Below are 27,576 nucleotides of genomic sequence, written 5' to 3' on the forward strand. Positions count from 1 at the left end.
TGGCTTAACCAGTAAAGAAGGAAAAGGGACTCGGGTGGAAGGGTGGGAATGGAAGGATAAGGGAAGGGGAAAGAAAGGGCGCATTGTTTAGCATGTATAATGTGTGTGGGGGCACAGGGAAGGCTGTACAACACAGAGAAGATTCCACAGCATCTTGCCACGCTGATGGACAGTGAGTGCAATGGGGTATCTGGGGAGAACTTGGTGATGCGGGGAGTCTAGTTACCATAATGTTCTTCGTGGAATACTATATGAATGATACCAAAATATAAATAAACAAGTAAAAATAGAAAAACAATTAATGATACCAAAATATGAAATAAATAAGTAAAAAAATAAAAAGCAGCAACCAGTTTGGAAAAGACCTATGAACCCCTATGTTTATCACAGCAGTATTCACAATACCCAACTTTACTGTCCAAAAGGAGATGAATAGAAAAAACTAAATCTGGTACATATGGGAAATACAACATAATTCAGCCATAAGAGGGAAATAAATACTACCATTTCCAAAAACATGGAAGATGCTAGAGAGTATTATGCTCGGTGTAACGAGTCAGGCAGAGAAAGACAAGTATCTAATGATTTCACTCATCTGGGGATATAAGAACAAAGAGAAAACTGAAGGTGCAGACAGTAGCAGAATCACAAAACCCAAGAATACACAAATAGTTACAAAAGAGAGAAAGACTGGGGTGGATGGGTTGGAATGTAGGGATAATGGTGGGGAGAAAGCAGGCATTATGATTAGCATGTATAATGTGGGATTGGCACAGGGAAGGCTGGACAACACAGCAGAGACAAGTAGTGAATCTACAGCATCTTACTACGTTGATTCACAATGACTGCAATGGGATATGTGGGGGCAACTTGGTGATGGAGGAGTCTAGTAAACATAATTTTTGGCATGTAACTTTAGGTTAATCATATGAAAACAAATAAATAAATACATAAGAAACAAATAAACCATGCTTAAACACAGTCTGAAAATGACATATGCAACCCTACGTTTATTACAGCACTATTTACAGTAGAAAAGAAAAGGAAATAACTGATGTGTCCATAATTAGACTAATAGATCAATAAGATGTGGCACATATACACAATGGAATGTTATTCGCCATAAAAGAAAACAAATGCTACAGTTTACAACAACATGGATGAAGCTACAGGGTACTACGCTCAGTGAGATTTAGCAGACAGAGAGAGAAATGTATCAAATGATTTTAGTCACCTGTGGAGTATCAGAACAAAGAGAAAACTGAAAGAACAAGACAGTAGCAGCCTCGCCAAACTAAGAATGGACTACCGGTTACCAAAGGGAAAGTGACTGTGGATGGGTGGGAAGGGAGGGATAAGGGAGAAAACTGGGCACTACGAGAGGCACACATAATGTGGGCGGGGAGGGGAGCACGAGGATGGCAGTATAACACAAAGACCAGCAGTGATTCTACAGCATATTACTGGGCTGAAAGACAGTGGCACTCATGGGGTATATGGTGGTGACTTGATAATGGCGGGAGTCTAGTAACCATAATGTTCCTCATGTAACTGTTTAGTACTGACAGCAAAATTAAACGAAACACACATTGCCTTGGTTAGGTTTTCCATATTCCTGATGCTGTCAAGGTGCTCAGCGCACACGTCACTGAAATCATAACCCCGGTCAGGGCACTAGGCTCTGAAGTGGGAACCTGCTACAATCACCATAGAAACTCTGTCCCTAGGAAAGAGGCACCACTGTGATGTCATGGAATCTCCAGGCAACAGTGCTTCTGTTGCAAAGTCCACCCCAGATGGTAGGCACTGCCCAGCCGTGGCAAGCTGCATCATCTTAGCAAACAGTAGTGGTTCTAGCCTATACATATATTTATATGTGTGTAACACACACACACACACATATACATATCAAAGATTTCTCTCATCTGAGGACTAAAACAAAAAAAAAACTGAAGGAGCAAAACGGCAGCAGCCTCCCACAACCCACGAATGGACTAAGAGTAACCAAACGGAAAGGGACTGGTTTGCATGGGTGGGAATGAAGGGATAAGGAAAGGGGTAAGGAAGGGGGCATTGTTTACCATGTATAATTTGGTGGGGGGGAGCAAAGGAAGACTGTAGAACACACAAAAGACTAGTATTCTTTCCACAGCATCTTACCACGCTTAAGGACAGTGAGGGCAATGGGGTATTTGAGGGAAACTTGGTTATGGTGGGATTTTAGTAACCATAATTTTCCTCATGTAATAGTAGATAAATGACAACAAAATAAAAAAATATATATATATATATATATATACACACATACATAAATATCTCTCTATATACCGATAAATAATAAATAAATAGGTAAAAAAATAGAAGACGGTAGCCCACCTTTAAAAAGACACAAGCACCCTATGTTTATCACAGCACTATTTAGAGAAGAAAAGAAATGGAAGAAACTGATGTGTCCATTATTTGACAAATGGATAAAGAAGATGCGGTACATATATGCAATGGAATATTATTAAGCCATAAGAAGAAAACAAATGCTGCAATTTACAACCTCATGGATGAAAATAGAGGGTATTATGCTCAGTGCGATTAGCCAGACTGAGAGAGAAATGCATGAAATGACTTGACTCTCCTGTGGAGTATTAGTACAAAAAAAAACTGAAGAAACAAGACAGAAGCTGCCTTGCCAAACTCAACAATGGACTTACGGTTACCAAACAGAAAGTGACTGTGGAGGATGGTTGGGAAGGGAGGGATAATAAGGAAAATTGGGCATTACAAGTAGCACGCATTATGTGGGCTGCAAGGGGAGCACAGGGAAGGCAGTAAAACACAAAGACCACTAGAGATTCTAGAGCATATTACTGGGAGGAAAGACAGTGACTCTCATGGGGTATGTGGTGGGGACTTGATAATGGGGGAGTCTAGTAACCATAATGTTCCTTATGTAAATGTTTAGTACTGACACCAAAATTTAAAGAAACACACAGTACATTGCATATGGTTTCTATATTCCAGATGCTGTCAAGGTAGTCAGCGCACACCTCGCCAAAATCATACCCCCGGCTAGGGCACCAGGCTCTGAAGTCAGAGGCTGCTCCAATCACCAGAGACACTCTGACCCTAGGAAAGAGACAACACTGTGATGTCATGGAATCTGCAGGCAACAGTGCTGCTCTTGCAAAGTGCAGCCCCAGAAGGTGGGCAGTACCCAGCTGTAGCAAGCTACATCATCTTAGCAAACATTAGTGGTTCTGGCCTACATATACATATATGTGTATATATACATATATACACACACACACACACACACAAACACATATAAAATGATATCTGCCATCTGTGGACTACAAGAAGCAAGAAAAAACTGAAAGAGCAAAAGGGCAGCCGACTTACAAAACCCCAGAATGGCTTAACCAGTAAAGAAGGAAAAGGGACTCAGGTGGAAGGGTGGGAATGGAAGGATAAGGGAAGGGGAAAGAAAGGGCGCATTGTTTAGCATGTATAATGTGTGTGGGGGCACAGGGAAGGCTGTACAACACAGAGAAGATTCCACAGCATCTTGCCACGCTGATGGACAGTGAGTGCAATGGGGTATCTGGGGAGAACTTGGTGATGCGGGGAGTCTAGTTACCATAATGTTCTTCGTGGAATACTATATGAATGATACCAAAATATAAATAAACAAGTAAAAATAGAAAAACAATTAATGATACCAAAATATGAAATAAATAAGTAAAAAAATAAAAAGCAGCAACCAGTTTGGAAAAGACCTATGAACCCCTATGTTTATCACAGCAGTATTCACAATACCCAACTTTACTGTCCAAAAGGAGATGAATAGAAAAAACTAAATCTGGTACATATGGGAAATACAACATAATTCAGCCATAAGAGGGAAATAAATACTACCACTTCCAAAAACATGGAAGAAGCTAGAGAGTATTATGCTCGGTGTAACGAGTCAGGCAGAGAAAGACAAGTATCTAATGATTTCACTCATCTGGGGATATAAGAACAAAGAGAAAACTGAAGGTGCAGACAGTAGCAGAATCACAAAACCCAAGAATACACAAATAGTTACAAAAGAGAGAAAGACTGGGGTGGATGGGTTGGAATGTAGGGATAATGGTGGGGAGAAAGCAGGCATTATGATTAGCATGTATAATGTGGGATTGGCACAGGGAAGGCTGGACAACACAGCAGAGACAAGTAGTGAATCTACAGCATCTTACTACGTTGATTCACAATGACTGCAATGGGATATGTGGGGGCAACTTGGTGATGGAGGAGTCTAGTAAACATAATTTTTGGCATGTAACTTTAGGTTAATCATATGAAAACAAATAAATAAATACATAAGAAACAAATAAACCATGCTTAAACACAGTCTGAAAATGACATATGCAACCCTACGTTTATTACAGCACTATTTACAGTAGAAAAGAAAAGGAAATAACTGATGTGTCCATAATTAGACTAATAGATCAATAAGATGTGGCACATATACACAATGGAATGTTATTCGCCATAAAAGAAAACAAATGCTACAGTTTACAACAACATGGATGAAGCTACAGGGTACTACGCTCAGTGAGATTTAGCAGACAGAGAGAGAAATGTATCAAATGATTTTAGTCACCTGTGGAGTATCAGAACAAAGAGAAAACTGAAAGAACAAGACAGTGGCAGCCTCGCCAAACTAAGAATGGACTACCGGTTACCAAAGGGAAAGTGACTGTGGATGGGTGGGAAGGGAGGGATAAGGGAGAAAACTGGGCACTACGAGAGGCACACATAATGTGGGCGGGGAGGGGAGCACGAGGATGGCAGTATAACACAAAGACCAGCAGTGATTCTACAGCATATTACTGGGCTGAAAGACAGTGGCACTCATGGGGTATATGGTGGTGACTTGATAATGGCGGGAGTCTAGTAACCATAATGTTCCTCATGTAACTGTTTAGTACTGACAGCAAAATTAAACGAAACACACATTGCCTTGGTTAGGTTTTCCATATTCCTGATGCTGTCAAGGTGCTCAGCGCACACGTCACTGAAATCATAACCCCGGTCAGGGCACTAGGCTCTGAAGTGGGAACCTGCTACAATCACCATAGAAACTCTGTCCCTAGGAAAGAGGCACCACTGTGATGTCATGGAATCTCCAGGCAACAGTGCTTCTGTTGCAAAGTCCACCCCAGATGGTAGGCACTGCCCAGCCGTGGCAAGCTGCATCATCTTAGCAAACAGTAGTGGTTCTAGCCTATACATATATTTATATGTGTGTAACACACACACACACACATATACATATCAAAGATTTCTCTCATCTGAGGACTAAAACAAAAAAAAAACTGAAGGAGCAAAACGGCAGCAGCCTCCCACAACCCACGAATGGACTAAGAGTAACCAAACGGAAAGGGACTGGTTTGCATGGGTGGGAATGAAGGGATAAGGAAAGGGGTAAGGAAGGGGGCATTGTTTACCATGTATAATTTGGTGGGGGGGAGCAAAGGAAGACTGTAGAACACACAAAAGACTAGTATTCTTTCCACAGCATCTTACCACGCTTAAGGACAGTGAGGGCAATGGGGTATTTGGGGGCAACTTGGTTATGGTGGGATTTTAGTAACCATAATTTTCCTCATGTAATAGTAGATAAATGACAACAAAATAAAAAAATATATATATATATATACACACATACATAAATATCTCTCTATATACCGATAAATAATAAATAAATAGGAAAAAAAATAGAAGACGGTAGCCCACCTTTAAAAAGACACAAGCACCCTATGTTTATCACAGCACTATTTAGAGAAGAAAAGAAATGGAAGAAACTGATGTGTCCATTATTTGACAAATGGATAAAGAAGATGCGGTACATATATGCAATGGAATATTATTAAGCCATAAGAAGAAAACAAATGCTGCAATTTACAACCTCATGGATGAAAATAGAGGGTATTATGCTCAGTGTGATTAGCCAGACTGAGAGAGAAATGCATGAAATGACTTGACTCTCCTGTGGAGTATTAGTACAAAAAAAAACTGAAGAAACAAGACAGAAGCTGCCTTGCCAAACTCAACAATGGACTTACGGTTACCAAACAGAAAGTGACTGTGGAGGATGGTTGGGAAGGGAGGGATAATAGGGAAAATTGGGCATTACAAGTAGCACACATTATGTGGGCTGCAAGGGGAGCACAGGGAAGGCAGTAAAACACAAAGACCACTAGAGATTCTAGAGCATATTACTGGGAGGAAAGACAGTGACTCTCATGGGGTATGTGGTGGGGACTTGATAATGGGGGAGTCTAGTAACCATAATGTTCCTTATGTAAATGTTTAGTACTGACACCAAAATTAAAAGAAACACACAGTACATTGCATATGGTTTCTATATTCCAGATGCTGTCAAGGTAGTCAGCGCACACCTCGCCAAAATCATACCCCCGGCTAGGGCACCAGGCTCTGAAGTCAGGGGCTGCTCCAATCACCAGAGACACTCTGACCCTAGGAAAGAGACAACACTGTGATGTCATGGAATCTCCAGGCAACAGTGCTGTTCTTGCAAAGTGCAGCCCCAGAAGGTGGGCAGTACCCAGCTGTAGCAAGCTACATCATCTTAGCAAACATTAGTGGTTCTGGCCTACATATACATATATGTGTATATATACATATATACACACACACACACACACAAACACATATAAAATGATATCTGCCATCTGTGGACTACAAGAAGAAAGAAAAAACTGAAGGAGCAAAAGGGCAGCCGACTTACAAAACCCCAGAATGGCTTAACCAGTAAAGAAGGAAAAGGGACTCGGGTGGAAGGGTGGGAATGGAAGGATAAGGGAAGGGGAAAGAAAGGGCGCATTGTTTAGCATGTATAATGTGTGTGGGGGCACAGGGAAGGCTGTACAACACAGAGAAGATTCCACAGCATCTTGCCACGCTGATGGACAGTGAGTGCAATGGGGTATCTGGGGAGAACTTGGTGATGCGGGGAGTCTAGTTACCATAATGTTCTTCGTGGAATACTATATGAATGATACCAAAATATAAATAAACAAGTAAAAATAGAAAAACAATTAATGATACCAAAATATGAAATAAATAAGTAAAAAAATAAAAAGCAGCAACCAGTTTGGAAAAGACCTATGAACCCCTATGTTTATCACAGCAGTATTCACAATACCCAACTTTACTGTCCAAAAGGAGATGAATAGAAAAAACTAAATCTGGTACATATGGGAAATACAACATAATTCAGCCATAAGAGGGAAATAAATACTACCACTTCCAAAAACATGGAAGAAGCTAGAGAGTATTATGCTCGGTGTAACGAGTCAGGCAGAGAAAGACAAGTATCTAATGATTTCACTCATCTGGGGATATAAGAACAAAGAGAAAACTGAAGGTGCAGACAGTAGCAGAATCACAAAACCCAAGAATACACAAATAGTTACAAAAGAGAGAAAGACTGGGGTGGATGGGTTGGAATGTAGGGATAATGGTGGGGAGAAAGCAGGCATTATGATTAGCATGTATAATGTGGGATTGGCACAGGGAAGGCTGGACAACACAGCAGAGACAAGTAGTGAATCTACAGCATCTTACTACGTTGATTCACAATGACTGCAATGGGATATGTGGGGGCAACTTGGTGATGGAGGAGTCTAGTAAACATAATTTTTGGCATGTAACTTTAGGTTAATCATATGAAAACAAATAAATAAATACATAAGAAACAAATAAACCATGCTTAAACACAGTCTGAAAATGACATATGCAACCCTACGTTTATTACAGCACTATTTACAGTAGAAAAGAAAAGGAAATAACTGATGTGTCCATAATTAGACTAATAGATCAATAAGATGTGGCACATATACACAATGGAATGTTATTCGCCATAAAAGAAAACAAATGCTACAGTTTACAACAACATGGATGAAGCTACAGGGTACTACGCTCAGTGAGATTTAGCAGACAGAGAGAGAAATGTATCAAATGATTTTAGTCACCTGTGGAGTATCAGAACAAAGAGAAAACTGAAAGAACAAGACAGTGGCAGCCTCGCCAAACTAAGAATGGACTACCGGTTACCAAAGGGAAAGTGACTGTGGATGGGTGGGAAGGGAGGGATAAGGGAGAAAACTGGGCACTACGAGAGGCACACATAATGTGGGCGGGGAGGGGAGCACGAGGATGGCAGTATAACACAAAGACCAGCAGTGATTCTACAGCATATTACTGGGCTGAAAGACAGTGGCACTCATGGGGTATATGGTGGTGACTTGATAATGGCGGGAGTCTAGTAACCATAATGTTCCTCATGTAACTGTTTAGTACTGACAGCAAAATTAAACGAAACACACATTGCCTTGGTTAGGTTTTCCATATTCCTGATGCTGTCAAGGTGCTCAGCGCACACGTCACTGAAATCATAACCCCGGTCAGGGCACTAGGCTCTGAAGTGGGAACCTGCTACAATCACCATAGAAACTCTGTCCCTAGGAAAGAGGCACCACTGTGATGTCATGGAATCTCCAGGCAACAGTGCTTCTATTGCAAAGTCCACCCCAGATGGTAGGCACTGCCCAGCCGTGGCAAGCTGCATCATCTTAGCAAACAGTAGTGGTTCTAGCCTATACATATATTTATATGTGTGTAACACACACACACACACATATACATATCAAAGATTTCTCTCATCTGAGGACTAAAACAAAAAAAAAACTGAAGGAGCAAAACGGCAGCAGCCTCCCACAACCCACGAATGGACTAAGAGTAACCAAACGGAAAGGGACTGGTTTGCATGGGTGGGAATGAAGGGATAAGGAAAGGGGTAAGGAAGGGGGCATTGTTTACCATGTATAATTTGGTGGGGGGGAGCAAAGGAAGACTGTAGAACACACAAAAGACTAGTATTCTTTCCACAGCATCTTACCACGCTTAAGGACAGTGAGGGCAATGGGGTATTTGGGGGCAACTTGGTTATGGTGGGATTTTAGTAACCATAATTTTCCTCATGTAATAGTAGATAAATGACAACAAAATAAAAAAATATATATATATATATACACACATACATAAATATCTCTCTATATACCGATAAATAATAAATAAATAGGAAAAAAAATAGAAGACGGTAGCCCACCTTTAAAAAGACACAAGCACCCTATGTTTATCACAGCACTATTTAGAGAAGAAAAGAAATGGAAGAAACTGATGTGTCCATTATTTGACAAATGGATAAAGAAGATGCGGTACATATATGCAATGGAATATTATTAAGCCATAAGAAGAAAACAAATGCTGCAATTTACAACCTCATGGATGAAAATAGAGGGTATTATGCTCAGTGCGATTAGCCAGACTGAGAGAGAAATGCATGAAATGACTTGACTCTCCTGTGGAGTATTAGTACAAAAAAAAACTGAAGAAACAAGACAGAAGCTGCCTTGCCAAACTCAACAATGGACTTACGGTTACCAAACAGAAAGTGACTGTGGAGGATGGTTGGGAAGGGAGGGATAATAGGGAAAATTGGGCATTACAAGTAGCACACATTATGTGGGCTGCAAGGGGAGCACAGGGAAGGCAGTAAAACACAAAGACCACTAGAGATTCTAGAGCATATTACTGGGAAGAAAGACAGTGACTCTCATGGGGTATGTGGTGGGGACTTGATAATGGGGGAGTCTAGTAACCATAATGTTCCTTATGTAAATGTTTAGTACTGAAACCAAAATTAAAAGAAACACACAGTACATTGCATATGGTTTCTATATTCCAGATGCTGTCAAGGTAGTCAGCGCACACCTCGCCGAAATCATACCCCCGGCTAGGGCACCAGGCTCTGAAGTCAGAGGCTGCTCCAATCACCAGAGACACTCTGACCCTAGGAAAGAGACAACACTGTGATGTCATGGAATCTCCAGGCAACAGTGCTGATCTTGCAAAGTGCAGCCCCAGATGGTGGGCAGTACCCAGCTGTAGCAAGCTACATCATCTTAGCAAACATTAGTGGTTCTGGCCTACATATACATATATGTGTATATATACATATATACACACACACACACACACAAACACATATAAAATGATATCTGCCATCTGTGGACTACAAGAAGAAAGAAAAAACTGAAGGAGCAAAAGGGCAGCAGACTTACAAAACCCAAGAATGGCTTAACCAGTAAAGAAGGAAAAGGGACTCGGGTGGAAGGGTGGGAATGGAAGGATAAGGGAAGGGGAAAGAAAGGGCGCATTGTTTAGCATGTATAATGTGTGTGGGGGCACAGGGAAGGCTGTACAACACAGAGAAGATTCCACAGCATCTTGCCATGCTGATGGACAGTGAGTGCAATGGGGTATCTAGGGAGAACTTGGTGATGCGGGGAGTCTAGTTACCATAATGTTCTTCGTGGAATACTATATGAATGATACCAAAATATAAATAAACAAGTAAAAATAGAAAAACAATTAATGATACCAAAATATGAAATAAATAAGTAAAAAAATAAAAAGCAGCAACCAGTTTGGAAAAGACCTATGAACCCCTATGTTTATCACAGCAGTATTCACAATACCCAACTTTACTGTCCAAAAGGAGATGAATAGAAAAAAAAAATCTGGTACATATGGGAAATACAACATAATTCAGCCATAAGAGGGAAATAACTACTACCATTTCCAAAAACATGGAAGAAGCTAGAGAGTATTATGCTCGGTGTAACGAGTCAGGCAGAGAAAGACAAGTATCTAATGATTTCACTCATCTGGGGATATAAGAACAAAGAGAAAACTGAAGGTGCAGACAGTAGCAGAATCACAAAACCCAAGAATACACAAATAGTTACAAAAGAGAGAAAGACTGGGGTGGATGGGTTGGAATGTAGGGATAATGGTGGGGAGAAAGCAGGCATTATGATTAGCATGTATAATGTGGGATTGGCACAGGGAAGGCTGGACAACACAGCAGAGACAAGTAGTGAATCTACAGCATCTTACTACGTTGATTCACAATGACTGCAATGGGATATGTGGGGGCAACTTGGTGATGGAGGAGTCTAGTGAACATAATTTGTGGCATGTAACTTTGGGTTAATCATATGAAAACAAATAAATAAATGCATAAAGAAACAAACCATGCTTAAGCACAGTCTGAAAATGACATATGCAACCCTACGTTTATTACAGCACTATTTACAGTAGAAAAGAAAAGGAAATAACTGATGTGTCCATAATTAGACTAATAGATCAATAAGATGTGGCACATATACACAATGGAATGTTATTCACCATAAAAGAAAACAAATGCTACAGTTTACAACAACATGGATGAAGCTACAGGGTACTACGCTCAGTGAGATTTAGCAGACAGAGAGAGAAATGTATCAAATGATTTTAGTCACCTGTGGAGTATCAGAACAAAGAGAAAACTGAAAGAACAAGACAGTAGCAGCCTCGCCAAACTAAGAATGGACTACCGGTTACCAAAGGGAAAGTGACTGTGGATGGGTGGGAAGGGAGGGATAAGGGAGAAAACTGGGCACTACGAGAGGCACACATAATGTGGGCGGGGAGGGGAGCACGAGGATGGCAGTATAACACAAAGACCAGCAGTGATTCTACAGCATATTACTGGGCTGAAAGACAGTGGCACTCATGGGGTATATGGTGGTGACTTGATAATGGCGGGAGTCTAGTAACCATAATGTTCCTCATGTAACTGTTTAGTACTGACAGCAAAATTAAACGAAACACACATTGCCTTGGTTAGGTTTTCCATATTCCTGATGCTGTCAAGGTGCTCAGCGCACACGTCACTGAAATCATAACCCCGGTCAGGGCACTAGGCTCTGAAGTGGGAACCTGCTACAATCACCATAGAAACTCTGTCCCTAGGAAAGAGGCACCACTGTGATGTCATGGAATCTCCAGGCAACAGTGCTTCTATTGCAAAGTCCACCCCAGATGGTAGGCACTGCCCAGCCGTGGCAAGCTGCATCATCTTAGCAAACAGTAGTGGTTCTAGCCTATACATATATTTATATGTGTGTAACACACACACACACACATATACATATCAAAGATTTCTCTCATCTGAGGACTAAAACAAAAAAAAAACTGAAGGAGCAAAACGGCAGCAGCCTCCCACAACCCACGAATGGACTAAGAGTAACCAAACGGAAAGGGACTGGTTTGCATGGGTGGGAATGAAGGGATAAGGAAAGGGGTAAGGAAGGGGGCATTGTTTACCATGTATAATTTGGTGGGGGGGAGCAAAGGAAGACTGTAGAACACACAAAAGACTAGTATTCTTTCCACAGCATCTTACCACGCTTAAGGACAGTGAGGGCAATGGGGTATTTGGGGGCAACTTGGTTATGGTGGGATTTTAGTAACCATAATTTTCCTCATGTAATAGTAGATAAATGACAACAAAATAAAAAAATATATATATATATATACACACATACATAAATATCTCTCTATATACCGATAAATAATAAATAAATAGGAAAAAAAATAGAAGACGGTAGCCCACCTTTAAAAAGACACAAGCACCCTATGTTTATCACAGCACTATTTAGAGAAGAAAAGAAATGGAAGAAACTGATGTGTCCATTATTTGACAAATGGATAAAGAAGATGCGGTACATATATGCAATGGAATATTATTAAGCCATAAGAAGAAAACAAATGCTGCAATTTACAACCTCATGGATGAAAATAGAGGGTATTATGCTCAGTGCGATTAGCCAGACTGAGAGAGAAATGCATGAAATGACTTGACTCTCCTGTGGAGTATTAGTACAAAAAAAAACTGAAGAAACAAGACAGAAGCTGCCTTGCCAAACTCAACAATGGACTTACGGTTACCAAACAGAAAGTGACTGTGGAGGATGGTTGGGAAGGGAGGGATAATAGGGAAAATTGGGCATTACAAGTAGCACACATTATGTGGGCTGCAAGGGGAGCACAGGGAAGGCAGTAAAACACAAAGACCACTAGAGATTCTAGAGCATATTACTGGGAGGAAAGACAGTGACTCTCATGGGGTATGTGGTGGGGACTTGATAATGGGGGAGTCTAGTAACCATAATGTTCCTTATGTAAATGTTTAGTACTGACACCAAAATTAAAAGAAACACACAGTACATTGCATATGGTTTCTATATTCCAGATGCTGTCAAGGTAGTCAGCGCACACCTCGCCAAAATCATACCCCCGGCTAGGGCACCAGGCTCTGAAGTCAGGGGCTGCTCCAATCACCAGAGACACTCTGACCCTAGGAAAGAGACAACACTGTGATGTCATGGAATCTCCAGGCAACAGTGCTGTTCTTGCAAAGTGCAGCCCCAGAAGGTGGGCAGTACCCAGCTGTAGCAAGCTACATCATCTTAGCAAACATTAGTGGTTCTGGCCTACATATACATATATGTGTATATATACATATATACACACACACACACACACAAACACATATAAAATGATATCTGCCATCTGTGGACTACAAGAAGAAAGAAAAAACTGAAGGAGCAAAAGGGCAGCCGACTTACAAAACCCCAGAATGGCTTAACCAGTAAAGAAGGAAAAGGGACTCGGGTGGAAGGGTGGGAATGGAAGGATAAGGGAAGGGGAAAGAAAGGGCGCATTGTTTAGCATGTATAATGTGTGTGGGGGCACAGGGAAGGCTGTACAACACAGAGAAGATTCCACAGCATCTTGCCACGCTGATGGACAGTGAGTGCAATGGGGTATCTGGGGAGAACTTGGTGATGCGGGGAGTCTAGTTACCATAATGTTCTTCGTGGAATACTATATGAATGATACCAAAATATAAATAAACAAGTAAAAATAGAAAAACAATTAATGATACCAAAATATGAAATAAATAAGTAAAAAAATAAAAAGCAGCAACCAGTTTGGAAAAGACCTATGAACCCCTATGTTTATCACAGCAGTATTCACAATACCCAACTTTACTGTCCAAAAGGAGATGAATAGAAAAAACTAAATCTGGTACATATGGGAAATACAACATAATTCAGCCATAAGAGGGAAATAAATACTACCACTTCCAAAAACATGGAAGAAGCTAGAGAGTATTATGCTCGGTGTAACGAGTCAGGCAGAGAAAGACAAGTATCTAATGATTTCACTCATCTGGGGATATAAGAACAAAGAGAAAACTGAAGGTGCAGACAGTAGCAGAATCACAAAACCCAAGAATACACAAATAGTTACAAAAGAGAGAAAGACTGGGGTGGATGGGTTGGAATGTAGGGATAATGGTGGGGAGAAAGCAGGCATTATGATTAGCATGTATAATGTGGGATTGGCACAGGGAAGGCTGGACAACACAGCAGAGACAAGTAGTGAATCTACAGCATCTTACTACGTTGATTCACAATGACTGCAATGGGATATGTGGGGGCAACTTGGTGATGGAGGAGTCTAGTAAACATAATTTTTGGCATGTAACTTTAGGTTAATCATATGAAAACAAATAAATAAATACATAAGAAACAAATAAACCATGCTTAAACACAGTCTGAAAATGACATATGCAACCCTACGTTTATTACAGCACTATTTACAGTAGAAAAGAAAAGGAAATAACTGATGTGTCCATAATTAGACTAATAGATCAATAAGATGTGGCACATATACACAATGGAATGTTATTCGCCATAAAAGAAAACAAATGCTACAGTTTACAACAACATGGATGAAGCTACAGGGTACTACGCTCAGTGAGATTTAGCAGACAGAGAGAGAAATGTATCAAATGATTTTAGTCACCTGTGGAGTATCAGAACAAAGAGAAAACTGAAAGAACAAGACAGTGGCAGCCTCGCCAAACTAAGAATGGACTACCGGTTACCAAAGGGAAAGTGACTGTGGATGGGTGGGAAGGGAGGGATAAGGGAGAAAACTGGGCACTACGAGAGGCACACATAATGTGGGCGGGGAGGGGAGCACGAGGATGGCAGTATAACACAAAGACCAGCAGTGATTCTACAGCATATTACTGGGCTGAAAGACAGTGGCACTCATGGGGTATATGGTGGTGACTTGATAATGGCGGGAGTCTAGTAACCATAATGTTCCTCATGTAACTGTTTAGTACTGACAGCAAAATTAAACGAAACACACATTGCCTTGGTTAGGTTTTCCATATTCCTGATGCTGTCAAGGTGCTCAGCGCACACGTCACTGAAATCATAACCCCGGTCAGGGCACTAGGCTCTGAAGTGGGAACCTGCTACAATCACCATAGAAACTCTGTCCCTAGGAAAGAGGCACCACTGTGATGTCATGGAATCTCCAGGCAACAGTGCTTCTATTGCAAAGTCCACCCCAGATGGTAGGCACTGCCCAGCCGTGGCAAGCTGCATCATCTTAGCAAACAGTAGTGGTTCTAGCCTATACATATATTTATATGTGTGTAACACACACACACACACATATACATATCAAAGATTTCTCTCATCTGAGGACTAAAACAAAAAAAAAACTGAAGGAGCAAAACGGCAGCAGCCTCCCACAACCCACGAATGGACTAAGAGTAACCAAACGGAAAGGGACTGGTTTGCATGGGTGGGAATGAAGGGATAAGGAAAGGGGTAAGGAAGGGGGCATTGTTTACCATGTATAATTTGGTGGGGGGGAGCAAAGGAAGACTGTAGAACACACAAAAGACTAGTATTCTTTCCACAGCATCTTACCACGCTTAAGGACAGTGAGGGCAATGGGGTATTTGGGGGCAACTTGGTTATGGTGGGATTTTAGTAACCATAATTTTCCTCATGTAATAGTAGATAAATGACAACAAAATAAAAAAATATATATATATATATACACACATACATAAATATCTCTCTATATACCGATAAATAATAAATAAATAGGAAAAAAAATAGAAGACGGTAGCCCACCTTTAAAAAGACACAAGCACCCTATGTTTATCACAGCACTATTTAGAGAAGAAAAGAAATGGAAGAAACTGATGTGTCCATTATTTGACAAATGGATAAAGAAGATGCGGTACATATATGCAATGGAATATTATTAAGCCATAAGAAGAAAACAAATGCTGCAATTTACAACCTCATGGATGAAAATAGAGGGTATTATGCTCAGTGCGATTAGCCAGACTGAGAGAGAAATGCATGAAATGACTTGACTCTCCTGTGGAGTATTAGTACAAAAAAAAACTGAAGAAACAAGACAGAAGCTGCCTTGCCAAACTCAACAATGGACTTACGGTTACCAAACAGAAAGTGACTGTGGAGGATGGTTGGGAAGGGAGGGATAATAGGGAAAATTGGGCATTACAAGTAGCACACATTATGTGGGCTGCAAGGGGAGCACAGGGAAGGCAGTAAAACACAAAGACCACTAGAGATTCTAGAGCATATTACTGGGAGGAAAGACAGTGACTCTCATGGGGTATGTGGTGGGGACTTGATAATGGGGGAGTCTAGTAACCATAATGTTCCTTATGTAAATGTTTAGTACTGAAACCAAAATTAAAAGAAACACACAGTACATTGCATATGGTTTCTATATTCCAGATGCTGTCAAGGTAGTCAGCGCACACCTCGCCGAAATCATACCCCCGGCTAGGGCACCAGGCTCTGAAGTCAGAGGCTGCTCCAATCACCAGAGACACTCTGACCCTAGGAAAGAGACAACACTGTGATGTCATGGAATCTCCAGGCAACAGTGCTGATCTTGCAAAGTGCAGCCCCAGATGGTGGGCAGTACCCAGCTGTAGCAAGCTACATCATCTTAGCAAACATTAGTGGTTCTGGCCTACATATACATATATGTGTATATATACATATATACACACACACACACACACACAAACACATATAAAATGATATCTGCCATCTGTGGACTACAAGAAGAAAGAAAAAACTGAAGGAGCAAAAGGGCAGCAGACTTACAAAACCCAAGAATGGCTTAACCAGTAAAGAAGGAAAAGGGACTCGGGTGGAAGGGTGGGAATGGAAGGATAAGGGAAGGGGAAAGAAAGGGCGCATTGTTTAGCATGTATAATGTGTGTGGGGGCACAGGGAAGGCTGTACAACACAGAGAAGATTCCACAGCATCTTGCCATGCTGATGGACAGTGAGTGCAATGGGGTATCTAGGGAGAACTTGGTGATGCGGGGAGTCTAGTTACCATAATGTTCTTCGTGGAATACTATATGAATGATACCAAAATATAAATAAACAAGTAAAAATAGAAAAACAATTAATGATACCAAAAGATGAAATAAATAAGTAAAAAAATAAAAAGCAGCAACCAGTTTGGAAAAGACCTATGAACCCCTATGTTTATCACAGCAGTATTCACAATACCCAACTTTACTGTCCAAAAGGAGATGAATAGAAAAAAAAAATCTGGTACATATGGGAAATACAACATAATTCAGCCATAAGAGGGAAATAACTACTACCATTTCCAAAAACATGGAAGAAGCTAGAGAGTATTATGCTCGGTGTAACGAGTCAGGCAGAGAAAGACAAGTATCTAATGATTTCACTCATCTGGGGATATAAGAACAAAGAGAAAACTGAAGGTGCAGACAGTAGCAGAATCACAAAACCCAAGAATACACAAATAGTTACAAAAGAGAGAAAGACTGGGGTGGATGGGTTGGAATGTAGGGATAATGGTGGGGAGAAAGCAGGCATTATGATTAGCATGTATAATGTGGGATTGGCACAGGGAAGGCTGGACAACACAGCAGAGACAAGTAGTGAATCTACAGCATCTTACTACGTTGATTCACAATGACTGCAATGGGATATGTGGGGGCAACTTGGTGATGGAGGAGTCTAGTGAACATAATTTGTGGCATGTAACTTTGGGTTAATCATATGAAAACAAATAAATAAATGCATAAAGAAACAAACCATGCTTAAGCACAGTCTGAAAATGACATATGCAACCCTACGTTTATTACAGCACTATTTACAGTAGAAAAGAAAAGGAAATAACTGATGTGTCCATAATTAGACTAATAGATCAATAAGATGTGGCACATATACACAATGGAATGTTATTCACCATAAAAGAAAACAAATGCTACAGTTTACAACAACATGGATGAAGCTACAGGGTACTACGCTCAGTGAGATTTAGCAGACAGAGAGAGAAATGTATCAAATGATTTTAGTCACCTGTGGAGTATCAGAACAAAGAGAAAACTGAAAGAACAAGACAGTGGCAGCCTCGCCAAACTAAGAATGGACTACCGGTTACCAAAGGGAAAGTGACTGTGGATGGGTGGGAAGGGAGGGATAAGGGAGAAAACTGGGCACTACGAGAGGCACACATAATGTGGGCGGGGAGGGGAGCACGAGGATGGCAGTATAACACAAAGACCAGCAGTGATTCTACAGCATATTACTGGGCTGAAAGACAGTGGCACTCATGGGGTATATGGTGGTGACTTGATAATGGCGGGAGTCTAGTAACCATAATGTTCCTCATGTAACTGTTTAGTACTGACAGCAAAATTAAACGAAACACACATTGCCTTGGTTAGGTTTTCCATATTCCTGATGCTGTCAAGGTGCTCAGCGCACACGTCACTGAAATCATAACCCCGGTCAGGGCACTAGGCTCTGAAGTGGGAACCTGCTACAATCACCATAGAAACTCTGTCCCTAGGAAAGAGGCACCACTGTGATGTCATGGAATCTCCAGGCAACAGTGCTTCTATTGCAAAGTCCACCCCAGATGGTAGGCACTGCCCAGCCGTGGCAAGCTGCATCATCTTAGCAAACAGTAGTGGTTCTAGCCTATACATATATTTATATGTGTGTAACACACACACACACACATATACATATCAAAGATTTCTCTCATCTGAGGACTAAAACAAAAAAAAAACTGAAGGAGCAAAACGGCAGCAGCCTCCCACAACCCACGAATGGACTAAGAGTAACCAAACGGAAAGGGACTGGTTTGCATGGGTGGGAATGAAGGGATAAGGAAAGGGGTAAGGAAGGGGGCATTGTTTACCATGTATAATTTGGTGGGGGGGAGCAAAGGAAGACTGTAGAACACACAAAAGACTAGTATTCTTTCCACAGCATCTTACCACGCTTAAGGACAGTGAGGGCAATGGGGTATTTGGGGGCAACTTGGTTATGGTGGGATTTTAGTAACCATAATTTTCCTCATGTAATAGTAGATAAATGACAACAAAATAAAAAAATATATATATATATATACACACATACATAAATATCTCTCTATATACCGATAAATAATAAATAAATAGGAAAAAAAATAGAAGACGGTAGCCCACCTTTAAAAAGACACAAGCACCCTATGTTTATCACAGCACTATTTAGAGAAGAAAAGAAATGGAAGAAACTGATGTGTCCATTATTTGACAAATGGATAAAGAAGATGCGGTACATATATGCAATGGAATATTATTAAGCCATAAGAAGAAAACAAATGCTGCAATTTACAACCTCATGGATGAAAATAGAGGGTATTATGCTCAGTGCGATTAGCCAGACTGAGAGAGAAATGCATGAAATGACTTGACTCTCCTGTGGAGTATTAGTACAAAAAAAAACTGAAGAAACAAGACAGAAGCTGCCTTGCCAAACTCAACAATGGACTTACGGTTACCAAACAGAAAGTGACTGTGGAGGATGGTTGGGAAGGGAGGGATAATAGGGAAAATTGGGCATTACAAGTAGCACACATTATGTGGGCTGCAAGGGGAGCACAGGGAAGGCAGTAAAACACAAAGACCACTAGAGATTCTAGAGCATATTACTGGGAGGAAAGACAGTGACTCTCATGGGGTATGTGGTGGGGACTTGATAATGGGGGAGTCTAGTAACCATAATGTTCCTTATGTAAATGTTTAGTACTGAAACCAAAATTAAAAGAAACACACAGTACATTGCATATGGTTTCTATATTCCAGATGCTGTCAAGGTAGTCAGCGCACACCTCGCCGAAATCATACCCCCGGCTAGGGCACCAGGCTCTGAAGTCAGAGGCTGCTCCAATCACCAGAGACACTCTGACCCTAGGAAAGAGACAACACTGTGATGTCATGGAATCTCCAGGCAACAGTGCTGATCTTGCAAAGTGCAGCCCCAGATGGTGGGCAGTACCCAGCTGTAGCAAGCTACATCATCTTAGCAAACATTAGTGGTTCTGGCCTACATATACATATATGTGTATATATACATATATACACACACACACACACACACAAACACATATAAAATGATATCTGCCATCTGTGGACTACAAGAAGAAAGAAAAAACTGAAGGAGCAAAAGGGCAGCAGACTTACAAAACCCAAGAATGGCTTAACCAGTAAAGAAGGAAAAGGGACTCGGGTGGAAGGGTGGGAATGGAAGGATAAGGGAAGGGGAAAGAAAGGGCGCATTGTTTAGCATGTATAATGTGTGTGGGGGCACAGGGAAGGCTGTACAACACAGAGAAGATTCCACAGCATCTTGCCATGCTGATGGACAGTGAGTGCAATGGGGTATCTAGGGAGAACTTGGTGATGCGGGGAGTCTAGTTACCATAATGTTCTTCGTGGAATACTATATGAATGATACCAAAATATAAATAAACAAGTAAAAATAGAAAAACAATTAATGATACCAAAATATGAAATAAATAAGTAAAAAAATAAAAAGCAGCAACCAGTTTGGAAAAGACCTATGAACCCCTATGTTTATCACAGCAGTATTCACAATACCCAACTTTACTGTCCAAAAGGAGATGAATAGAAAAAAAAAATCTGGTACATATGGGAAATACAACATAATTCAGCCATAAGAGGGAAATAACTACTACCATTTCCAAAAACATGGAAGAAGCTAGAGAGTATTATGCTCGGTGTAACGAGTCAGGCAGAGAAAGACAAGTATCTAATGATTTCACTCATCTGGGGATATAAGAACAAAGAGAAAACTGAAGGTGCAGACAGTAGCAGAATCACAAAACCCAAGAATACACAAATAGTTACAAAAGAGAGAAAGACTGGGGTGGATGGGTTGGAATGTAGGGATAATGGTGGGGAGAAAGCAGGCATTATGATTAGCATGTATAATGTGGGATTGGCACAGGGAAGGCTGGACAACACAGCAGAGACAAGTAGTGAATCTACAGCATCTTACTACGTTGATTCACAATGACTGCAATGGGATATGTGGGGGCAACTTGGTGATGGAGGAGTCTAGTGAACATAATTTGTGGCATGTAACTTTGGGTTAATCATATGAAAACAAATAAATAAATGCATAAAGAAACAAACCATGCTTAAGCACAGTCTGAAAATGACATATGCAACCCTACGTTTATTACAGCACTATTTACAGTAGAAAAGAAAAGGAAATAACTGATGTGTCCATAATTAGACTAATAGATCAATAAGATGTGGCACATATACACAATGGAATGTTATTCACCATAAAAGAAAACAAATGCTACAGTTTACAACAACATGGATGAAGCTACAGGGTACTACGCTCAGTGAGATTTAGCAGACAGAGAGAGAAATGTATCAAATGATTTTAGTCACCTGTGGAGTATCAGAACAAAGAGAAAACTGAAAGAACAAGACAGTAGCAGCCTCGCCAAACTAAGAATGGACTACCGGTTACCAAAGGGAAAGTGACTGTGGATGGGTGGGAAGGGAGGGATAAGGGAGAAAACTGGGCACTACGAGAGGCACACATAATGTGGGCGGGGAGGGGAGCACGAGGATGGCAGTATAACACAAAGACCAGCAGTGATTCTACAGCATATTACTGGGCTGAAAGACAGTGGCACTCATGGGGTATATGGTGGTGACTTGATAATGGCGGGAGTCTAGTAACCATAATGTTCCTCATGTAACTGTTTAGTACTGACAGCAAAATTAAACGAAACACACATTGCCTTGGTTATGTTTTCCATATTCCTGATGCTGTCAAGGTGCTCAGCGCACACGTCACTGAAATCATAACCCCGGTCAGGGCACTAGGCTCTGAAGTGGGAACCTGCTACAATCACCATAGAAACTCTGTCCCTAGGAAAGAGGCACCACTGTGATGTCATGGAATCTCCAGGCAACAGTGCTTCTGTTGCAAAGTCCACCCCAGATGGTAGGCACTGCCCAGCCGTGGCAAGCTGCATCATCTTAGCAAACAGTAGTGGTTCTAGCCTATACATATATATATATATATATATATGTGTGTGTGTAACACACACTCACACATATACATATCAAAAATTTCTCTCATTTGAGGACTAAAACAAAAAAAAAACTGAAGGAGCAAAACGGCAGCAGCCTCCCACAACCCACGAATGGACTAAGAGTAACCAAACGGAAAGGGACTGGTTTGCATGGGTGGGAATGAAGGGATAAGGAAAGGGGTAAGGAAGGGGGCATTGTTTACCATGTATAATTTGGTGGGGGGGAGCAAAGGAAGACTGTAGAACACACAAAAGACTAGTATTCTTTCCACAGCATCTTACCACGCTTAAGGACAGTGAGGGCAATGGGGTATTTGGGGGAAACTTGGTTATGGTGGGATATTAGTAACCATAATTTTCCTCATGTAATAGTAGATAAATGACAACAAAATAAAAAATATATATATATATATACACACATACATAAATATCTCTCTATATACCGATAAATAATAAATAAATAGGAAAAAAATAGAAGACGGTAGCCCACCTTTAAAAAGACACAAGCACCCTATGTTTATCACAGCACTATTTAGAGAAGAAAAGAAATGGAAGAAACTGATGTGTCCATTATTTGACAAATGGATAAAGAAGATGCGGTACATATATGCAATGGAATATTATTAAGCCATAAGAAGAAAACAAATGCTGCAATTTACAACCTCATGGATGAAAATAGAGGGTATTATGCTCAGTGCGATTAGCCAGACTGAGAGAGAAATGCATGAAATGATTTGACTCTCCTGTGGAGTATTAGTACAAAAAAAAACTGAAGAAACAAGACAGAAGCTGCCTTGCCAAACTCAACAATGGACTTACGGTTACCAAACAGAAAGTGACTGTGGAGGATGGTTGGGAAGGGAGGGATAATAGGGAAAATTGGGCATTACAAGTAGCACACATTATGTGGGCTGCAAGGGGAGCACAGGGAAGGCAGTAAAACACAAAGACCACTAGAGATTCTAGAGCATATTACTGGGAGGAAAGACAGTGACTCTCATGGGGTATGTGGTGGGGACTTGATAATGGGGGAGTCTAGTAACCATAATGTTCCTTATGTAAATGTTTAGTACTGACACCAAAATTAAAAGAAACACACAGTACATTGCATATGGTTTCTATATTCCAGATGCTGTCAAGGTAGTCAGCGCACACCTCGCCAAAATCATACCCCCGGCTAGGGCACCAGGCTCTGAAGTCAGAGGCTGCTCCAATCACCAGAGACACTCTGACCCTAGGAAAGAGACAACACTGTGATGTCATGGAATCTCCAGGCAACAGTGCTGTTCTTGCAAAGTGCAGCCCCAGAAGGTGGGCAGTACCCAGCTGTAGCAAGCTACATCATCTTAGCAAACATTAGTGGTTCTGGCCTACATATACATATATGTGTATATATACATATATACACACACACACACACACAAACACATATAAAATGATATCTGCCATCTGTGGACTACAAGAAGAAAGAAAAAACTGAAGGAGCAAAAGGGCAGCCGACTTACAAAACCCCAGAATGGCTTAACCAGTAAAGAAGGAAAAGGGACTCGGGTGGAAGGGTGGGAATGGAAGGATAAGGGAAGGGGAAAGAAAGGGCGCATTGTTTAGCATGTATAATGTGTGTGGGGGCACAGGGAAGGCTGTACAACACAGAGAAGATTCCACAGCATCTTGCCACGCTGATGGACAGTGAGTGCAATGGGGTATCTGGGGAGAACTTGGTGATGCGGGGAGTCTAGTTACCATAATGTTCTTCGTGGAATACTATATGAATGATACCAAAATATAAATAAACAAGTAAAAATAGAAAAACAATTAATGATACCAAAATATGAAATAAATAAGTAAAAAAATAAAAAGCAGCAACCAGTTTGGAAAAGACCTATGAACCCCTATGTTTATCACAGCAGTATTCACAATACCCAACTTTACTGTCCAAAAGGAGATGAATAGAAAAAACTAAATCTGGTACATATGGGAAATACAACATAATTCAGCCATAAGAGGGAAATAAATACTACCACTTCCAAAAACATGGAAGAAGCTAGAGAGTATTATGCTCGGTGTAACGAGTCAGGCAGAGAAAGACAAGTATCTAATGATTTCACTCATCTGGGGATATAAGAACAAAGAGAAAACTGAAGGTGCAGACAGTAGCAGAATCACAAAACCCAAGAATACACAAATAGTTACAAAAGAGAGAAAGACTGGGGTGGATGGGTTGGAATGTAGGGATAATGGTGGGGAGAAAGCAGGCATTATGATTAGCATGTATAATGTGGGATTGGCACAGGGAAGGCTGGACAACACAGCAGAGACAAGTAGTGAATCTACAGCATCTTACTACGCTGATTCACAATGACTGCAATGGGATATGTGGGGGCAACTTGGTGATGGAGGAGTCTAGTAAACATAATTTTTGGCATGTAACTTTAGGTTAATCATATGAAAACAAATAAATAAATACATAAGAAACAAATAAACCATGCTTAAACACAGTCTGAAAATGACATATGCAACCCTACGTTTATTACAGCACTATTTACAGTAGAAAAGAAAAGGAAATAACTGATGTGTCCATAATTAGACTAATAGATCAATAAGATGTGGCACATATACACAATGGAATGTTATTCGCCATAAAAGAAAACAAATGCTACAGTTTACAACAACATGGATGAAGCTACAGGGTACTACGCTCAGTGAGATTTAGCAGACAGAGAGAGAAATGTATCAAATGATTTTAGTCACCTGTGGAGTATCAGAACAAAGAGAAAACTGAAAGAACAAGACAGTAGCAGCCTCGCCAAACTAAGAATGGACTACCGGTTACCAAAGGGAAAGTGACTGTGGATGGGTGGGAAGGGAGGGATAAGGGAGAAAACTGGGCACTACGAGAGGCACACATAATGTGGGCGGGGAGGGGAGCACGAGGATGGCAGTATAACACAAAGACCAGCAGTGATTCTACAGCATATTACTGGGCTGAAAGACAGTGGCACTCATGGGGTATATGGTGGTGACTTGATAATGGCGGGAGTCTAGTAACCATAATGTTCCTCATGTAACTGTTTAGTACTGACAGCAAAATTAAACGAAACACACATTGCCTTGGTTAGGTTTTCCATATTCCTGATGCTGTCAAGGTGCTCAGCGCACACGTCACTGAAATCATAACCCCGGTCAGGGCACTAGGCTCTGAAGTGGGAACCTGCTACAATCACCATAGAAACTCTGTCCCTAGGAAAGAGGCACCACTGTGATGTCATGGAATCTCCAGGCAACAGTGCTTCTGTTGCAAAGTCCACCCCAGATGGTAGGCACTGCCCAGCCGTGGCAAGCTGCATCATCTTAGCAAACAGTAGTGGTTCTAGCCTATACATATATTTATATGTGTGTAACACACACACACACACATATACATATCAAAGATTTCTCTCATCTGAGGACTAAAACAAAAAAAAAACTGAAGGAGCAAAACGGCAGCAGCCTCCCACAACCCACGAATGGACTAAGAGTAACCAAACGGAAAGGGACTGGTTTGCATGGGTGGGAATGAAGGGATAAGGAAAGGGGTAAGGAAGGGGGCATTGTTTACCATGTATAATTTGGTGGGGGGGAGCAAAGGAAGACTGTAGAACACACAAAAGACTAGTATTCTTTCCACAGCATCTTACCACGCTTAAGGACAGTGAGGGCAATGGGGTATTTGGGGGCAACTTGGTTATGGTGGGATTTTAGTAACCATAATTTTCCTCATGTAATAGTAGATAAATGACAACAAAATAAAAAAATATATATATATATATACACACATACATAAATATCTCTCTATATACCGATAAATAATAAATAAATAGGAAAAAAAATAGAAGACGGTAGCCCACCTTTAAAAAGACACAAGCACCCTATGTTTATCACTGCACTATTTAGAGAAGAAAAGAAATGGAAGAAACTGATGTGTCCATTATTTGACAAATGGATAAAGAAGATGCGGTACATATATGCAATGGAATATTATTAAGCCATAAGAAGAAAACAAATGCTGCAATTTACAACCTCATGGATGAAAATAGAGGGTATTATGCTCAGTGCGATTAGCCAGACTGAGAGAGAAATGCATGAAATGACTTGACTCTCCTGTGGAGTATTAGTACAAAAAAAAACTGAAGAAACAAGACAGAAGCTGCCTTGCCAAACTCAACAATGGACTTACGGTTACCAAACAGAAAGTGACTGTGGAGGATGGTTGGGAAGGGAGGGATAATAAGGAAAATTGGGCATTACAAGTAGCACACATTATGTGGGCTGCAAGGGGAGCACAGGGAAGGCAGTAAAACACAAAGACCACTAGAGATTCTAGAGCATATTACTGGGAGGAAAGACAGTGACTCTCATGGGGTATGTGGTGGGGACTTGATAATGGGGGAGTCTAGTAACCATAATGTTCCTTATGTAAATGTTTAGTACTGACACCAAAATTAAAAGAAACACACAGTACATTGCATATGGTTTCTATATTCCAGATGCTGTCAAGGTAGTCAGCGCACACCTCGCCAAAATCATACCCCCGGCTAGGGCACCAGGCTCTGAAGTCAGAGGCTGCTCCAATCACCAGAGACACTCTGACCCTAGGAAAGAGACAACACTGTGATGTCATGGAATCTCCAGGCAACAGTGCTGATCTTGCAAAGTGCAGCCCCAGATGGTGGGCAGTACCCAGCTGTAGCAAGCTACATCATCTTAGCAAACATTAGTGGTTCTGGCCTACATATACATATATGTGTATATATACAAACACACACACAAACACACACACACACATAAAGTGATATCTGCCATCTGTGGACTACAAGAAGAAAGAAAAAACTGAAGGAGCAAAAGGGCAGCCGACTTACAAAACCCAAGAATGGCTTAACCAGTAAAGAAGGAAAAGGGACTCGGGTGGAAGGGTGGGAATGGAAGGATAAGGGAAGGGGAAAGAAAGGGCGCATTGTTTAGCATGTATAATGTGTGTGGGGGCACAGGGAAGGCTGTACAACACAGAGAAGATTCCACAGCATCTTGCCATGCTGATGGACAGTGAGTGCAATGGGGTATCTAGGGAGAACTTGGTGATGCGGGGAGTCTAGTTACCATAATGTTCTTCGTGGAATACTATATGAATGATACCAAAATATAAATAAACAAGTAAAAATAGAAAAACAATTAATGATACCAAAATATGAAATAAATAAGTAAAAAAATAAAAAGCAGCAACCAGTTTGGAAAAGACCTATGAACCCCTATGTTTATCACAGCAGT

The sequence above is a fragment of the Manis pentadactyla genome, chromosome 15 (genome assembly GCF_030020395.1).
Source record: "Manis pentadactyla isolate mManPen7 chromosome 15, mManPen7.hap1, whole genome shotgun sequence".
NCBI lineage: Eukaryota > Metazoa > Chordata > Mammalia > Pholidota > Manidae > Manis > Manis pentadactyla.